At 45.7% G+C, this 14,505-nt stretch overlaps 1 protein-coding gene across 1 annotated transcript in view; it reads right to left on the reverse strand.

Annotated features, from left to right (window-relative positions):
- The window catches only part of TMCC1 (transmembrane and coiled-coil domain family 1), a 130,908-nt gene that overhangs the window by 95,573 nt on the left and 20,830 nt on the right, over positions 1-14,505 (reverse strand). Inside the window, exon 3 of the mRNA XM_040995240.1 lies at positions 3,877-3,929. The gene's annotated coding sequence lies outside the window, so the exon portion shown is untranslated. The remainder of the gene's footprint in view (positions 1-3,876; positions 3,930-14,505) is intronic.

The following is a 14,505-nucleotide window of genomic DNA, read 5'->3' on the forward strand; positions in this document are numbered from 1 at the left end:
ACTAAAGCAGCTCCATACTCAGAAATTCTTGATTTAACACAGTAAAGTTCAACTGAGTAATAACTGTTGCTTAGTTTATAAAATGATAACTGTAAAAAAAATTAGGACCTTCAGAAATTCATCAAAAAATGTATTGTCTTCCCAGGCACATCAGCAAGAAGCTGGGTCAGAAGTGAAGCAGCACTCACCACAGCAGGATGACTTACCCTGCTGAGCCACAAGGCCAGCTCCCACAAAACTTGTTTTAAGTACGGGTAAGACCATGGTGAAGTTAAAAATCCAGAACAGCCTATCATCCACATGAATGTGTGAGGAAAAAACTGAATGTGTTAAAATTGCCATTATGGTGCAGTTGTTAAATTGCCACCTGTAATGCCAACATCCCACATGGGTGCTGGTGTGAGACCCAGCTGCTCCACTTAGCAATCCAGCTCCCTGCTAACATACCTGACAGGAACAGAAGATGGCGCAAGTACGTGGGCCCCTGCCACTCACAAGGGAGACCCAGCCAGGACAGCCTTCCAAGCTCTTGGCTTCAACCTGGCCAAGCGGACGCCATTATGATCACCTGGGAGTAAACCATGGACAAAAGAGCAATGTCTCTCCCCCCTCTTCCTTCTTTCTCTGTAACTCCTTTTTTTTTTTTTTAGATTTATTTTATTTTTATTAGAAAGGCGGATATACAGAGAGGAGGAGAGACAGAGAGGAAGGTCTTCTGTCTGATGATTCACTCCCCAAGTGAGCGCAACAGCCCATGCTATGCCGATCCGAAGCCAGGAGCCTCTTCCGGGTCTCCCATGTGGGTGCAGGGTCCCAAGGCTTTGGGCTGTCCTCCACTGCTTTCCCAGGCCACAGCAGGCAGCTGGATGGGAAGTGAAGCTGCCGGGATTAGAACTGGTGCCCATATGGGATCCCGGGCGTGCAAGGCGAGGACCTTAACCACTGCGCCACCGCGCCGGGCCCTAAACTTGTTCTTAGGATAACTGAAGAGGTCAATTATGCAGAAGTAACAGCCACCATCGACATTTTTATGAAGTTTGATTACATAATTCTGACTGAAAAATCTAAGTAGACTCTGCTTGATGGAATCAGATAAAATAGGGTTTTCAACAAAAACTCTGAAAAAATAAGATGAAGAACTTGAAGTATTTTTTCAAAGAACTGGCAGAGGAGTCCCAACGTGGCGCTCCCCAGCAGGACCTTAAGACGAAGCACAATCAAAGTAATGGCCACCGAGAGAGCAAAGTGGGCTCAAGGACAGCAGTCTGGTCAGGAGGAAAGGTCAGGCAGCGGTGTCTGGGGGTGTGCACAGACTTTTGCTTGTTGACTTTCTGTATAGCAGAACATCTGCTTATCTTTGGAGTACCCTAACAAAGTTGGACAAAGCTTGCACCAGGGCCAATAGCCTAGTGGCTAAATCCTCCCCTTGCAACCGCCAACATCCCACATGAGTGTCAGTTCATGTTCTGTCTGCTCCACTTCCCATGCAGCTCCCTGCCGGTGGCCTGGGAAAGCAGTCAAGGATGACCCAAAGCCTTGGGACCCTGCACCCACGGAGGGAGACCAAGAGGCAGCGCCTGACTCCTGGCTGCAGATCAGCTCAGCTCCAGCCATTATGGCCACTTTTGGAGTGAACCAGCAGACAGAGTATCTTTCTGTCTCTCCTCCTCTCTGTAAATATGACTTTCCAATAATAAATTTTTTAATCTTAAAAAAAAAAAAGTAAAGTTGGCCAAGCTTTAGCAGAAAGATACCTGAGAAGGCTTCACCAGAGGCTTCCCTCTCACAATGCTGCTGCACCTTCCCCTTCTGCAACTAGCCATTCTTCAAGTGCTTCAGTGAGAAGTCACCCAGCACCCTCCTCACACTCCTGTTATTGCATGGACCCTGTGTTCTGGCCCTAAGAACAGTGCAGGGACAGGTTCTGAGACTCCTGTATTCCCTATCAGAGAGCTTGGTTTTGGGTTCTGGTAACTCTCCACTCCAGCTTCCTGCTACTACACGTCCTGGACAGCAGCAGGCGATGGCAAGTGTTGGGTCCCGTCAGCCACAAATAAAATCCAGACTGAATTTCTGGCTCTTAGCTTTAGTTCTTGGCCCAACACTGTAATACAGTGAAGCTTCTAATACTTAGAAGCTCTGTATTTCAAAATAGACAGCGGCTGCCGCCACGTGCCAACAAGCTAACCCTCCACCTGCAAGCAAAAGCATCCCACAGTGGTGCCTGTTCGTGTCCCAACGGCTCAACTTAACATCCTGTTCCCCGTTTGTGGCCAGAGAAATCAGCAGAGGATGGCCTAAGTGCTAAGGACCCTGCGCCTGTGTGCAAAACCTAGAAAAGGCTCTAGCTTCAGTGAGGTCAGCTCCAGCTGTTGCAGCTGTTTGGGGAGTGAAACAGAGGATGGAAGAGCTTTCTCTCAGTTTCTCCCTCTCTCTATAAACCTGTCTTTTCAATAATAAGTAAATAAATTTTTTTAAAAATATCAAAATAAACAGGCTAATTTTTAAAAAAGTTTGCAAAGGGCACTTATTTTTCTTCAACCAATGTTTAAAAAAAAAAAAAGATCATTGATAATGTTAAATTCCCAGAAATCTGTTCTTTAATAAATGAACTAAATGGATGATATTATTGCTTATAAAATGTGTTGAAAATAAAATTTGTATTTTAATCTTAATCTTTTAATTCTATTTTCCATAAACTTTTTGAAGTGCCCTCATTTATTTAGATGTGCCTCATTTAACTCAAACAGGTTCAAGTGCAAAGCCAATAGTAATATGATAAAAAGGGAATGCTGGCTCCTTTTCCTACTCATTCAGTTTCAATAAAAGTAAAAAGTTCCTACGAGCTGATTAGAAGTCAGAAAAAAAGGAAGCAAGGAAACAAAAAGGGAGAAGAGAAAATGAGGCAGGCCTGGAGCGCAGCGTGTGGGCGGCCTGCGTGCCATCCGAGTGCCTGCTTCAAGCTGCTCTGGGCTCCATCTCGCGCACACGGGGCGGGCAGCAGGGACAGCTCGCACGGTTACAGTCCAGGCATCCAGCGAGGAGGCCAGGATGAGTTTCTGGTTTCTGGCTTTGACCGGGCTCAGGCCAGGCTGTTCACAGCTTTTGGGGAGTAAACCAGTGGATGAAAGACTGATCTCGGTCAGTCTGCATCTCAAATAAATAAAATAAATAACAGCAAATAATGCAAAGACTATGGGAAGCGGGGAGGAGGATAAAATGTGAAAGACACAGAAGTAGCTACATATAGAAGAGGCTTTCTCAATCTTTCCTTAAATTGTCACATTTCTCCACAAGTTTTGCTAAAGACATAATATGCTAATTACTAGTTTATGTCCAGGAAACAGCTATTCTGAATCAGTATCAGAAATAAGTTAAAAAAATTAGTTTTTAAATCTGTCAAATATTTAGGAGACTGTTTTATAAAACTACTCCAAATTGTGTTTTTTCCCTTCAGCTTTTCTTCCCAATTTTGGGGCACTGTTTTCAAAGATCTATTTCTTTTACTTGGAAGTCACAGCTATAGAGAGAAAGAGTGTGAGACCTTCCAACTGCTAGTCAACTCCCCAAAAGGCTGCAATGGCCAAAGCTGGGAGCCAGGAGCTGCTCCAGGGTCTTCCACAAGGGAGCAGGGTCCAAGGCCACAGGCCTCTTCCATTGCCTTCCCAAGGACACCAGCAGGGAGTCAGATCAGAAGCTGAGCAGTCAGACTGGAATCAACACTCCAACAAGGGATGCGCAAGTCACAAGCTGCAGTTGAACTTGCTGTCATGACAACTCAACTTTCTGGCTTTCTGACAGGCTGGTAACCAAAATATCCGGATCTTATCATGAGCCTGATTAATCCCACGGACTGGTGAAGAACTGGGTACTTGCCTTCACTGCTCTTCAGGTACTTCAAAGGAACACAGGAATCCTTTCAGGAGAAACTGAAACAAACACAAAGAAACATAAACTAAGACACTAAGGCAGAAACTTACAGAAACAGAATCCAGAATGAGAACACGGATGTCTTCTACAAATGAACAAACAGTCCTCATCTCCTAATAGAAGGAAGGCAATTCTTCTCCATTATTTTTCAACATTTTCTCATCTTTAAAAAAATATAATCAAGAAAAACTACAATTGGGGCTGGCACCACAGCACATTACATTAAGCCTCAACCTGATGTGTTGGCATTCCATGAGTGCTGGTTCAAGTTTTAGCTGTTCTACCAGCCCCCTGCTTATGGCCAGGGACAGAAGCAAAAAATGGCTCAAGTCCTCGGGCCTCTGCATCCATAGGGAAGACCTAGAAGAAGCTCCAGCCTCCCAGTTTCAGACCAGCACAGTTCCAGACATTGTGGCCATTTGGGGAGTGAACCAATAAATGAAAGATCTTTCTGTCTCTCCTCTCTCTATAAATCTGTGTTTCAAATTTTAAAAAAATAATTAAATCTGTTCTTAAAAGCTACAATCATTAAAGACTTGTCACTGCTTAAAGAGGCACTACACTATCAAAGACTGAGGCAGGAAGACACTGCATTCATCTTAACCTTAAAGCAATATGAAATGCAAACCAAGCAGATGGGAGCCAGCACTGCGTGTGATAGATCAGGTCTCCGCCTGCAGCACCGGCATCCCAGCTCTTCACTTCTACTTCATGCCCTGCTTCTGGCTTAGGAAAGCAGCAGAGGACGTCTCAAGGCCTTGGATTCCTGTCCCACATGGCAGACCTGGAAGAAGTGGCTGCCTTTGGATCAGCTCGGTTCTGGTCACTGAGACCACTTCAGAAACGAACCAGCAGATGGAAGATCTGTCTCTCCTCCTCTTCATAATTTTGCTTTTCAAATAATTTTTAAAATCTTTTAAAAATGAAAAGTAGAATGCATGAAAACACTACAGTTTTATATCTTTAAAGTAACTTCAAGTGTAAACCTGCAACTTTTTATTCAAAGGTAATTAATTCTAAAAATCATTCACCAAGTATAACGGAGAGTTAAAATGTACTAAATTAGACATCTCCCTGGAAAATAACCCAATAGCCATTACCGCAGAAGCAAATTAATTAGATAAGTATTTTTTTTTAAGATTTATTTTTATTATTTTTTCATTGGAAAGGCGGATATACAGAGAGGAGAGACAGAGAGGAAGATCTTCCGTCCGATGATTCACTCCCCAAGTGAGCGCAACAGGCCGATACTATGCTGATCCGAAGCCAGGAGCCTCTTCCGGGTCTCCCACGCGGGTGCAGGGTCCCAAAGCTTTGGGCTGTCCTCGACTGCTTTCCCAGGCCACAGGCAGGGAGCTGGAAGGGAAGCGGGGCTGCCGGGATTAGAACCAGCGCCCATATGGGATCCCGGGCGTGCAAGGCGAGGACCTTTAACCACTTGCGCCACCGCGCCGGGCCCGATAAGTATTTTTTTTAAGATTTATTTATTTATTGGAAAGTCAGACATACAGAGAGGAGGAGAGACAGAGAGGAAGATCCTCCGTCCGATGATTCACTCCCCAAGTGAGCGCAACAGCTGATGCTATGCTGGTTCGAAGCCAGGACCCAGGAACTTCTTCCAGGTCTCCCACGCGGGTACAGGGTCCCAAAGCTTTGGGCTGTCCTCGGCTGCTTTCCCAGGCCAAGAGCAGGGAGCTGGATGGGAAGTGGAGCTGCCAGGACTAGAACCGGTGCCCACATGGGATCCCAGCACGTTCAAGGCGAGGACTTTAGCTGCTAGGCCACGCCACTGGGCCCCATCAATTCTGTTTTATACTGTGTCACCAATAACCATGTAGCTCAATAAAAATGTGCTGCACAGTTTTAAACCTGAGTTATATTCAAGCATAATTAAATATGGCCCAAATACCTAAGTCAGAATCACTTGCCAGCAATCAAAATATTTAACTCCCATTATCACCACTATGTTGAGTCTCCTTTACCAAGGTCCCTTTAGCACTAACAACGAAATTTCCAGTAGGTCTTCTTGAAGGTTTCTTCATATAAAACTATCAAAATTTAATTTTTTTAAAATATTTTTTTTGCTATTGTTGGAACATCAGATTTACACAGTAGGAGAAACAAAGATTCTGCTGGCTCACTACCCTAGTGGTCAGATCTGGAAGTGAGCCGATCCAAAGCCAGGAGCCAGGGACTTCCTCCAGGTCTCCCACGGGGTGCAGGGTCCCAAGGCCTTGGGCCGTCCTCTACTGCTTTCCCAGGCCACAAGCAGGGAGCTGGAATGGAAGTGGAACAGCCAGGACATGAATCAGCACCCATATGGGATCCCAGCACATGCAAGCTGAGGACTTGAGCCAACTAGGCTATTGTACCAGGCCCAAAACTATCAAAAATTTAAATTTCCCTGAGTAATCAAAACTAAATCTAATTGTTTGATTCCTTTTTTGTAACAGAATCACTATCTTTAGTATCTTACTGTTAAGTCCCAAAGCAAAGACAAATTCCCAATTTGTCTTAAAATCTAACCACACGCTCAAGTTATCTCATGAAAAAGCACTGAAAACAGGTCTACAAAAAAAAAAAAAAAACTAAAGAAATTAAAATCTCTGGAAATAAATAAATAAATAAATAAATAAATAAATAAATGAAAAGGTCAGTGAGAAAAGGGAAAGAAACCGGGGCAATGTTTGGATGAAAATCCTCTTCCATGACACAAAAGAGAAAAGACATCCCAATGAATTCTGGCAAGGTCAAGTCTCAGCTGAATTCACAAAATGCTTGGATAGTTTCCTTGGCCTGAAAAAACCCCATGCTATTTCACAGCGACTATTCGAAAGCATCAGTATGGATATGGTTGCTTAGAGAAACTGCCTACTGTGATGGTTAAGCTAACAGTTCTCAATAGCGCTTCAACAATTCTAAGACAAAAAAACAATGGCTACTGTAATCTTTGACAAAATTAAAAGGCAAATGAATGAAAAACTTAAGATGTTATTACACACATTAAGCTGCAACATCAGGAATGATTAACTAGTAACAAAGAACATTTTAGAATGATGTAAATATAATGAAATGCTGGTTCCTCAGATTCCAAAATGGACAAATGCCTCACCACAAATATCAACAAATCTACCTCACCTGCAAAGTTATTAGTCTCCTTAAACAAGGTCATCAAAAGCCTTCCAAAATAAACAACCTATTACCGATTTTATTCTCTGAACTTGTATAGTCTACCAAACATGCCAGTGCAAGAAATGTTCATTTATATTTCTCTTCCATACATTTTGCTTAAATTGTTGGCATCTACCATTTCTTATACGATAAAAAAATGTTAGAAAACAATGAAACTGCAATTGTAGGCAACTGCCTGGGTTGCCTTGCACCCACTCAAACGTTACACTGCTCTGGGAAACAAGCAGGCACTCTGGGCCTGGATAACGCCAAATTTGTGTTAACTATACCAGCGTGCTAGCATAGCTGCCTATTCTGTTTTTGCTTTTTAAGATTTATTTATTTTTGTTGGAAAGTCAGATATACAGAGAGGAGGAGAGACAGAGAGCAAGATCTTCTGTCCGATGATTCACTCCCCAAGTGACTGCGATGGCTGGTGCTGCGCCAATCCGAAGCCGGGAGGCAGGAGCTCTTCCAGGTCCCCCACACAGGTGCAGGGTCCCAAGGCTTTGGGCCGTCCTCAACTGCTTTCCAAGGCCACAAGCAGGGAGCTGGATGGGAGGTGGGGCCGCTGGGATTAGAACCGACACCCATATGGAATCCCAGCGCGTTCAAGGCAATGACTTTAGCCACTAGGCCACCGCGCCGGGCCCTCTGTTTTTATTTTAAACATATTAGGGAAAGGCAGGGAACATCAGGCTGGGACACACCACCCTGGCCCCAAAGTGAGAGTGGGCTGCCAATTGCTTAGGGGAGGAAGTCTGGGGACATGTGGGAATGGCTGAGGGTATGTCTGACAAGATAGGGATGACTTCTGGGGTCTTCCATGGACTGGGCCGCTGCACTCATGCCTAGGTAAGGGAGTTGAGACCAGATGATTTAGAAGAGAAACTAGAGGGCACTTGCCCACGCGGGAGATCTGGGCTGGGCTAAAGAGCACCAACTGCTCCCAGCAACACACACAAAAGCTGGGGCTGGGGGCATGACCAGTCGGGTTAGGCCACAGTACCCGCCCATAAATGCCAGGGCAGAGATGAGCACGTCAGGGCTGGAAGAGCGCTGGGCTGGGCCAGGCTGAACCACCCACTGGCACAGGCAAAGGCTGGGACTGAAGGCAGATCATGCCAAGCAAGGCTGTGGCACCAACTAGCATGCATAAGATCTAGAACTAGTAGCCGGCCTAGCAGAAGAACTTGGGGAACTCCCCCACTAGATTGCAGCTGCCACTGGGAAGCACAAGAGCCAGGGCTAGGGACAGGCCAGGCTAGCAGAGCTGCAGCATTCATCAGCATTTGTATGAGCTGAACCAGGAAACAGCACCCACTGACACACGAGAGCACCAGACAGGGCGGTGCTCAGCTGAGCTAGCCTGCAACACCTACCAGCAAGAGCTAGAAATGAAGGTGGGTTATGCCAGGTTAGGTCAAAGCATCCACCAGCAGATGCAAGATCCAGGGTGGGAACTGCCTGGTAGGGGAACTTTGGGGACTCTCCTATCAGACTGTAGCTCAAACGGGTAAATGCAAGAGCTGGAGCTATCTGCAGACCAGGTTGGGTAAAGCTGAAGTACCCACTGGTGTGTGTGTGCCCTAGTTCTGGGTGTGGGCCACAAGACTTAAGCTCCAGCACCCATGGGACAGGCCTGGCTAGGTCATGGAACTCAACAGATGACATGAAAGCTGGGTCTAAAGGTGGACCAGTCTGGGCTAGGCTGTAGCACTCACTAGCAAGAGCCAAAATACACCAGTTAGGCTAGGCCACAATAGCCATATTGAGTGCTAGTACTGGGGGCTGGCCATGTCCCACATGCTGGCACTTCTAAGATCAGGGTTGGGAACAGGCATTGCAGGGTAACTTAAGCAATTCCCTTACTAGGCTGCAACCTCTGCTGGTGAGCACATGAGTCATGGTTAAGGACCGGCAGGGGCAGGCAGGGCCAGGCAGGGCCAGGCAGGGGCAGGCAGCGGCAGGCTGGGCCAGGCTGGGCTGCAGCGTCCATCAACATATGTGTGGACCAGATCTGGGGGTGGGCTAAGCTGAGCCAGTCCACAGCACACATTGACATGAGCAAGAGCCAGGACACGGCATTAAGCCAGGCAGGTATGTGCAACAACATGGACTAATCTCTGGGGAAATATGCTGAGCAATATCAAAAGATCCATACATATCCATTTATACAGCATCCTCAAATGAAAATGCAGAGATAAGGGATAATTATTGGTTGCCAGGGAAGAGGGACAAGCAAAGGGGTAGGTAGGAACAACCACAAAGAGGTTGTAAAAAACAGTTCCTTCATGCTAAAAGAACTGTTCCAATTCCTGGTAGTGAGGTTGATTACACAAATTCTACACGAGACCAAAGTAAATGAAACTAAACACACATATACAAAGTGGTGGTGTGGACAGCTACACAAATCCTTGCATAAGTTCAAGCTGCACAGAACTAAGCACACAAAAGGAAATACATGTAAAAATGGGTGGAAACTGCCTGAAGTCTCTAATTAACAACATTACACTATCATCAATTTCCTGCTTTTGATATTATACTACATTAACAGAGGAAACTGAAGAGGGGATTAAGGGATGCTAGGACTTATTTTTGCAACTTCCTATAAATCTAGTAATTTCAAAATACAGTTGTTAGAAATATTAATGGTGGGCCCCGTATGGTAGCCTAGCAGTTAAAGTCCTCGCCTTGCATGCTTCCCATTCGGCTCCCTGCTTGTGACCTGGGAAAGCAGTTGAGAACGGCCAAAGCCTTGGGACCCTGCACCTGCATGGGAGACTAGGAAGAGGCTCCAGGCTCCTGGCTTTGGATCGCTGCAGCTCTAGCCATTGTGGCCACTTGGAAGTGAATCAGCAGATGCAGTATCTTCCTGTTTCTCCTCCTTTCTGTATATCTGCCTTCCCAATACAAATAAATAAATAAACAACAATAAAATTTTAAAAAGAAATATTAGTGATAAATATTTAGAATAATAAAATTTCCCTGGGCCCAGAACAGCAGCCTAGTAGCTAAAGTCCTCACCTTGCATGCACCAGGATCCCATATGGGCACCAGTTCAGTTCCCAGTGGCCCTACCTCCCTTCCAGCTCCCTGCTTGTGGGCTGAGGACAGCCCAAAGCCTTTGGACCCTGAACCCGTGTGGGAGACCCAGAGGAGGCTCCTGGCTGCAGATCAGCTCAGCTCAGCTCTGGCCATTGCAGCCACTTGGTGAGTGAATCATCGGACGGAGGATCATCTTCTGTCTCTCCTCTTTGTGTATCTGACTTTCAAAAAAAAAAGATGATGATTAACTGATCTTGCATTTTGTCGTTTTTATTCTAGCCTGTTTGTCACTTAAAATTATCTTCTTACGTTCCCCTCAATTACCCAATTCACCAAATTAGCTAAACATGTAGATTGGGGACTTGTGTCACTCACCAGGACACTCAGAGAAGTCTAAAAAGAACGTGTGCACAGAGCCTGTAGAAGGGCAATTGTCACAAGGCGCCTAGTAACCGAGCCACCAGCACTGAGCACACCAAGCACACCCAGGCCCACCAGGATGAGCTCACCAAGCACACCCAGGCCTACCAGGATGAGCTCACCAAGCACACCCAGGGCCACCAGCACTGAGCACACCAAGCACACCCAGGGCCACCAGCACTGAGCACACCAAGCACACCCAGGCCCACCAGGATGAGCTCACCAAGCACACCCAGGCCCACCAGGATGAGCACACCAAGCACACCCAGGGCCACCAGCACTGAGCACACCAAGCACACCCAGGCCCACCAGGATGAGCACACCAAGCACACCCAGGCCCACCAGGATGAGCTCACCAAGCACACCCAGGGCCACCAGGATGAGCACACCAAGCACACCCAGGCCCACCAGGATGAGCTCACCAAGCACACCCAGGCCCACCAGGATGAGCACACCAAGCACACCCAGGCCCACCAGCACTGAGCACACCAAGCACACCCAGGCCCACCAGGATGAGCTCACCAAGCACACCCAGGGCCACCAGCACTGAGCACACCAAGCACACCCAGGGCCACCAGGATGAGCACACCAAGCACACCCAGGCCCACCAGGATGAGCACACCAAGCACACCCAGGCCCACCAGGATGAGCACACCAAGCACACCCAGGCCCACCAGGATGAGCACACCAAGCACACCCAGGCCCACCAGCACTGAGCACACCAAGCACACCCAGGCCCACCAGGATGAGCACACCAAGCACACCCAGGCCCACCAGGATGAGCACACCAAGCACACCCAGGGCCACCAGGATGAGCACACCAAGCACACCCAGGCCCACCAGGATGAGCACACCAAGCACACCCAGGCCCACCAGGATGAGCTCACCAGTGGACGTTAGCTCAAACATGAAGTCAAATGGACTTACATTACTGTTTCCTAATTCTAGGCTTCATCAAACTGATTAAAAGACATTTTTAAGGACAGCATTTTAAGGGGAACTATATTCAATGCAACTAAATTAAATATACACAATTTCAAAACATCAAAATGCAAAAATTAAGTCTTAGGATTGACGAAACAGAGAACTTTTGAAATAAAACCAGCGTGCGTAAGCAACTATTCCAAATTTTTCTAACATAGAGCTAGACCAAAGCACACTCCTAAGAACTTTATCTACACATAAAGATAATCAAAGATTAAATTTACAATAACTCTCCTGAGGGCATACAGAGATTAATCTTTTACAAAAATTAATCTGTGAAGAACAACCGTCACAAGCTTGAGCTCCTCCCTGAAGCAACCGTCCCGAGGTGCTGCAGCACGGACCCCACAGGTGAGCTGCTCGCTTGCAACTTCCTCATGAAGTCACGGTGAGGGCTGAAGGCAAAGCCCCCAGAACAGGGTCTCTCGTGGGCGACAGGCACAACATGCACACCAACTTTCCTTTTGTTGTTGTTGTTTGTTTTAAGCACAGGAACAGAATAAATGTTTCAAAGGCACACCTCCAAATGGTTAATAGGTACATGAAAAAATGCCTAATATCACTGATCAAGCAAATGCAAATACAAACCACAATGAGATATCAACTCATTCCAGTTAAGACTGGCTGTTATCAAGAAAAGATAACAAGAACCAAAGAGGATGCGGAAAAAAGAGAAGCCTTGTACCTTACTGGAAACATAAATTGGCACAGCCAATGTGCAAAGCAATATGGAACTCATTTAAAAAATCAAAGACAGTGGGAGTGAAGCATAGCAGGGAAGACGTCTGGACACCACACTGAAGTATCTGAGTTCAGCTCCCTGATTCAACCATGACTCCAGCTTTCCTGCCACTGCCAGTTCCGGGTGCACTGGTGAAGACTCAAGTACTTATTCCTGAAACTACACTGGATACCCTTTCTTCTTTCTCGTTCCTCCTTCATTTCCCTTCCCTTTCCTCTCTGTAATCCTCTCAAATAAGTAAAGTTATCTTTAAATTAAAAACAGAACCACTATTTGACCCAACAATCCCATTGCCAGGTATTTTATAGAACCTATTGAGAAGACATCTGCACTTTCACATTTACTGTGGCAGTATTCACAACTATCAAGAAGGGACAACTGGCTACAAAGAAAATATCACACACACATACGAGAATACACACACAAAAGGAATGAAATCCCATCACTTCCAACAAGGTCATTATGTTAAGTGAAACTAGCTAGGCAGAGAAATCTAGTGTTGCATGATCTCACCAATGTATGTAGTCTATAGAATAGCTTTTTTTTTTATTGGAAAGTCAGATATACAGAGAGGAGGAAAGACAGAGAGGAAGATATTCTGTCCACTGATTCACTCCCCAAGTGGCCACAATGGCTGGAGCTGCACCGATCTGAAGCCAGGAGCCTCTTCCAGGTTTCCTACGCAGGTAGCAGGTTCCCAAGGCTTTGGGCCGTTCCCAACTGCTTTCCCAGCCCACAAGCACGATGGCAAGTGGGGCTGCCAGGATTAGAACTGACACCCATATGGGGTCCCAGTCCAGGCAAGGCGAGGACTTTAGCCGGCTACCATGCCAAGCCCTATGTGTATTTTTTAACTGGAAAAGATCTTCAATGTTTCCGGCAAAAAGGGATGATAAATGTTGATACAGCTGTGCTTGCCCTCAACACTGCATAATACATACATGCAGCAAAGTAAAACATAAATGTGTACGATTTGTATATAGTAGTTTAAAATTAAAAATTAGGGTCAGATCTTTGATGTAATTAAGTCATCCCCATATCCTATATTGGAATGCCTGCTGGGTTACAGTCCTGTCTCTGCTCCCAATTCCAGCTTTCTTTTACTGTCCATCCTGGGAGAAAGCACTCAAGTGCAAGAACTGGACTGAGTTCCTGGCTCTATGCTCCCACGTGGCCCAGCCCCAGTTGTTGTGGGCCTAGGAGAGTGAATCATGAAAGGCAGAGAGCTCTCCCTGTGTGCATCTCTGCTTTGGAAAATAATTATTTTTTAAAATATAAAAAAAAATCAAAATTTAAGGCAAAATAATGAAAATTTTAAAACCATCAATAACGTAAGCACTTTTAGGATTTACGTATTATTTGAATGGCAGTGTTAGAAAGGGATAGAGTAAGCAATGTACCATCTGCTGCTTCGCTCCCCAAACACCTGCAACAGTCAGGGCTGAGCCAGGCCAAAGGCAGCGGCCAGGAGCCAGGAGCCAGGTCTCCCACACAGGGAGCAGGAAGCCAGGGTCCGCTGCCTTCCAGATACACTGTACCAGGTTGGTGGTAGCTGAATCAATCACTTCCAATATGGAATGTGGACGGCCCAAGCTGCAGGTTAATCTGACCCGTCATAACAGCCACCCCATGAGCATTTTTAATGACAGAAATTCTATTTTGAACTATACACCTATAAAATATGCTAAATAAATGGAATGATATAGTGAAAGTTGTAAGTATACAAAACTCAAAAAAGCCAAAGGAAAAAAATCATGAAGCAGACACCTACTAGATGACCAATTCAATAACACAAAACACAACAAAAACAAAACAAAACAAAGAACTACTTCAAGGAAATGTCTGGCACCTGTAAAAGGCATGCAGATTGGCACTCCAACACTGTACCGGGTATTCTCATTCCCCTGCATGCAACCAGCTTAACTTGTACGGAAGAAGTTCCTGTCCCTTGGTTTTCTGCTCAGTGTGGTAACTGACAGGGAAATCACTAAGTTAATTAAAAACAATAGGAGTAATTGAACAGAAAAGTTAACATGAAACCATTACTCCTCATTCAGTCAGACTTCTCTTTTTAGCACCACCTAACATTTGTGTAGTAGCTTCCATTTCCTCTTAATGCATTAACTCATTTGACCCTCCCAGCAATCCCGCCAGGTGCTAGCTTTATGTCACATTTACTGAGGAAAACGAGGCCTGGGTGACATACTAAA

This window comes from Ochotona curzoniae, unplaced genomic scaffold (assembly GCF_017591425.1).
Source record: "Ochotona curzoniae isolate NIBS_2020 unplaced genomic scaffold, NIBS_Ocur_1.0 contig_908, whole genome shotgun sequence".
In the NCBI taxonomy this organism is placed as follows: domain Eukaryota; kingdom Metazoa; phylum Chordata; class Mammalia; order Lagomorpha; family Ochotonidae; genus Ochotona; species Ochotona curzoniae.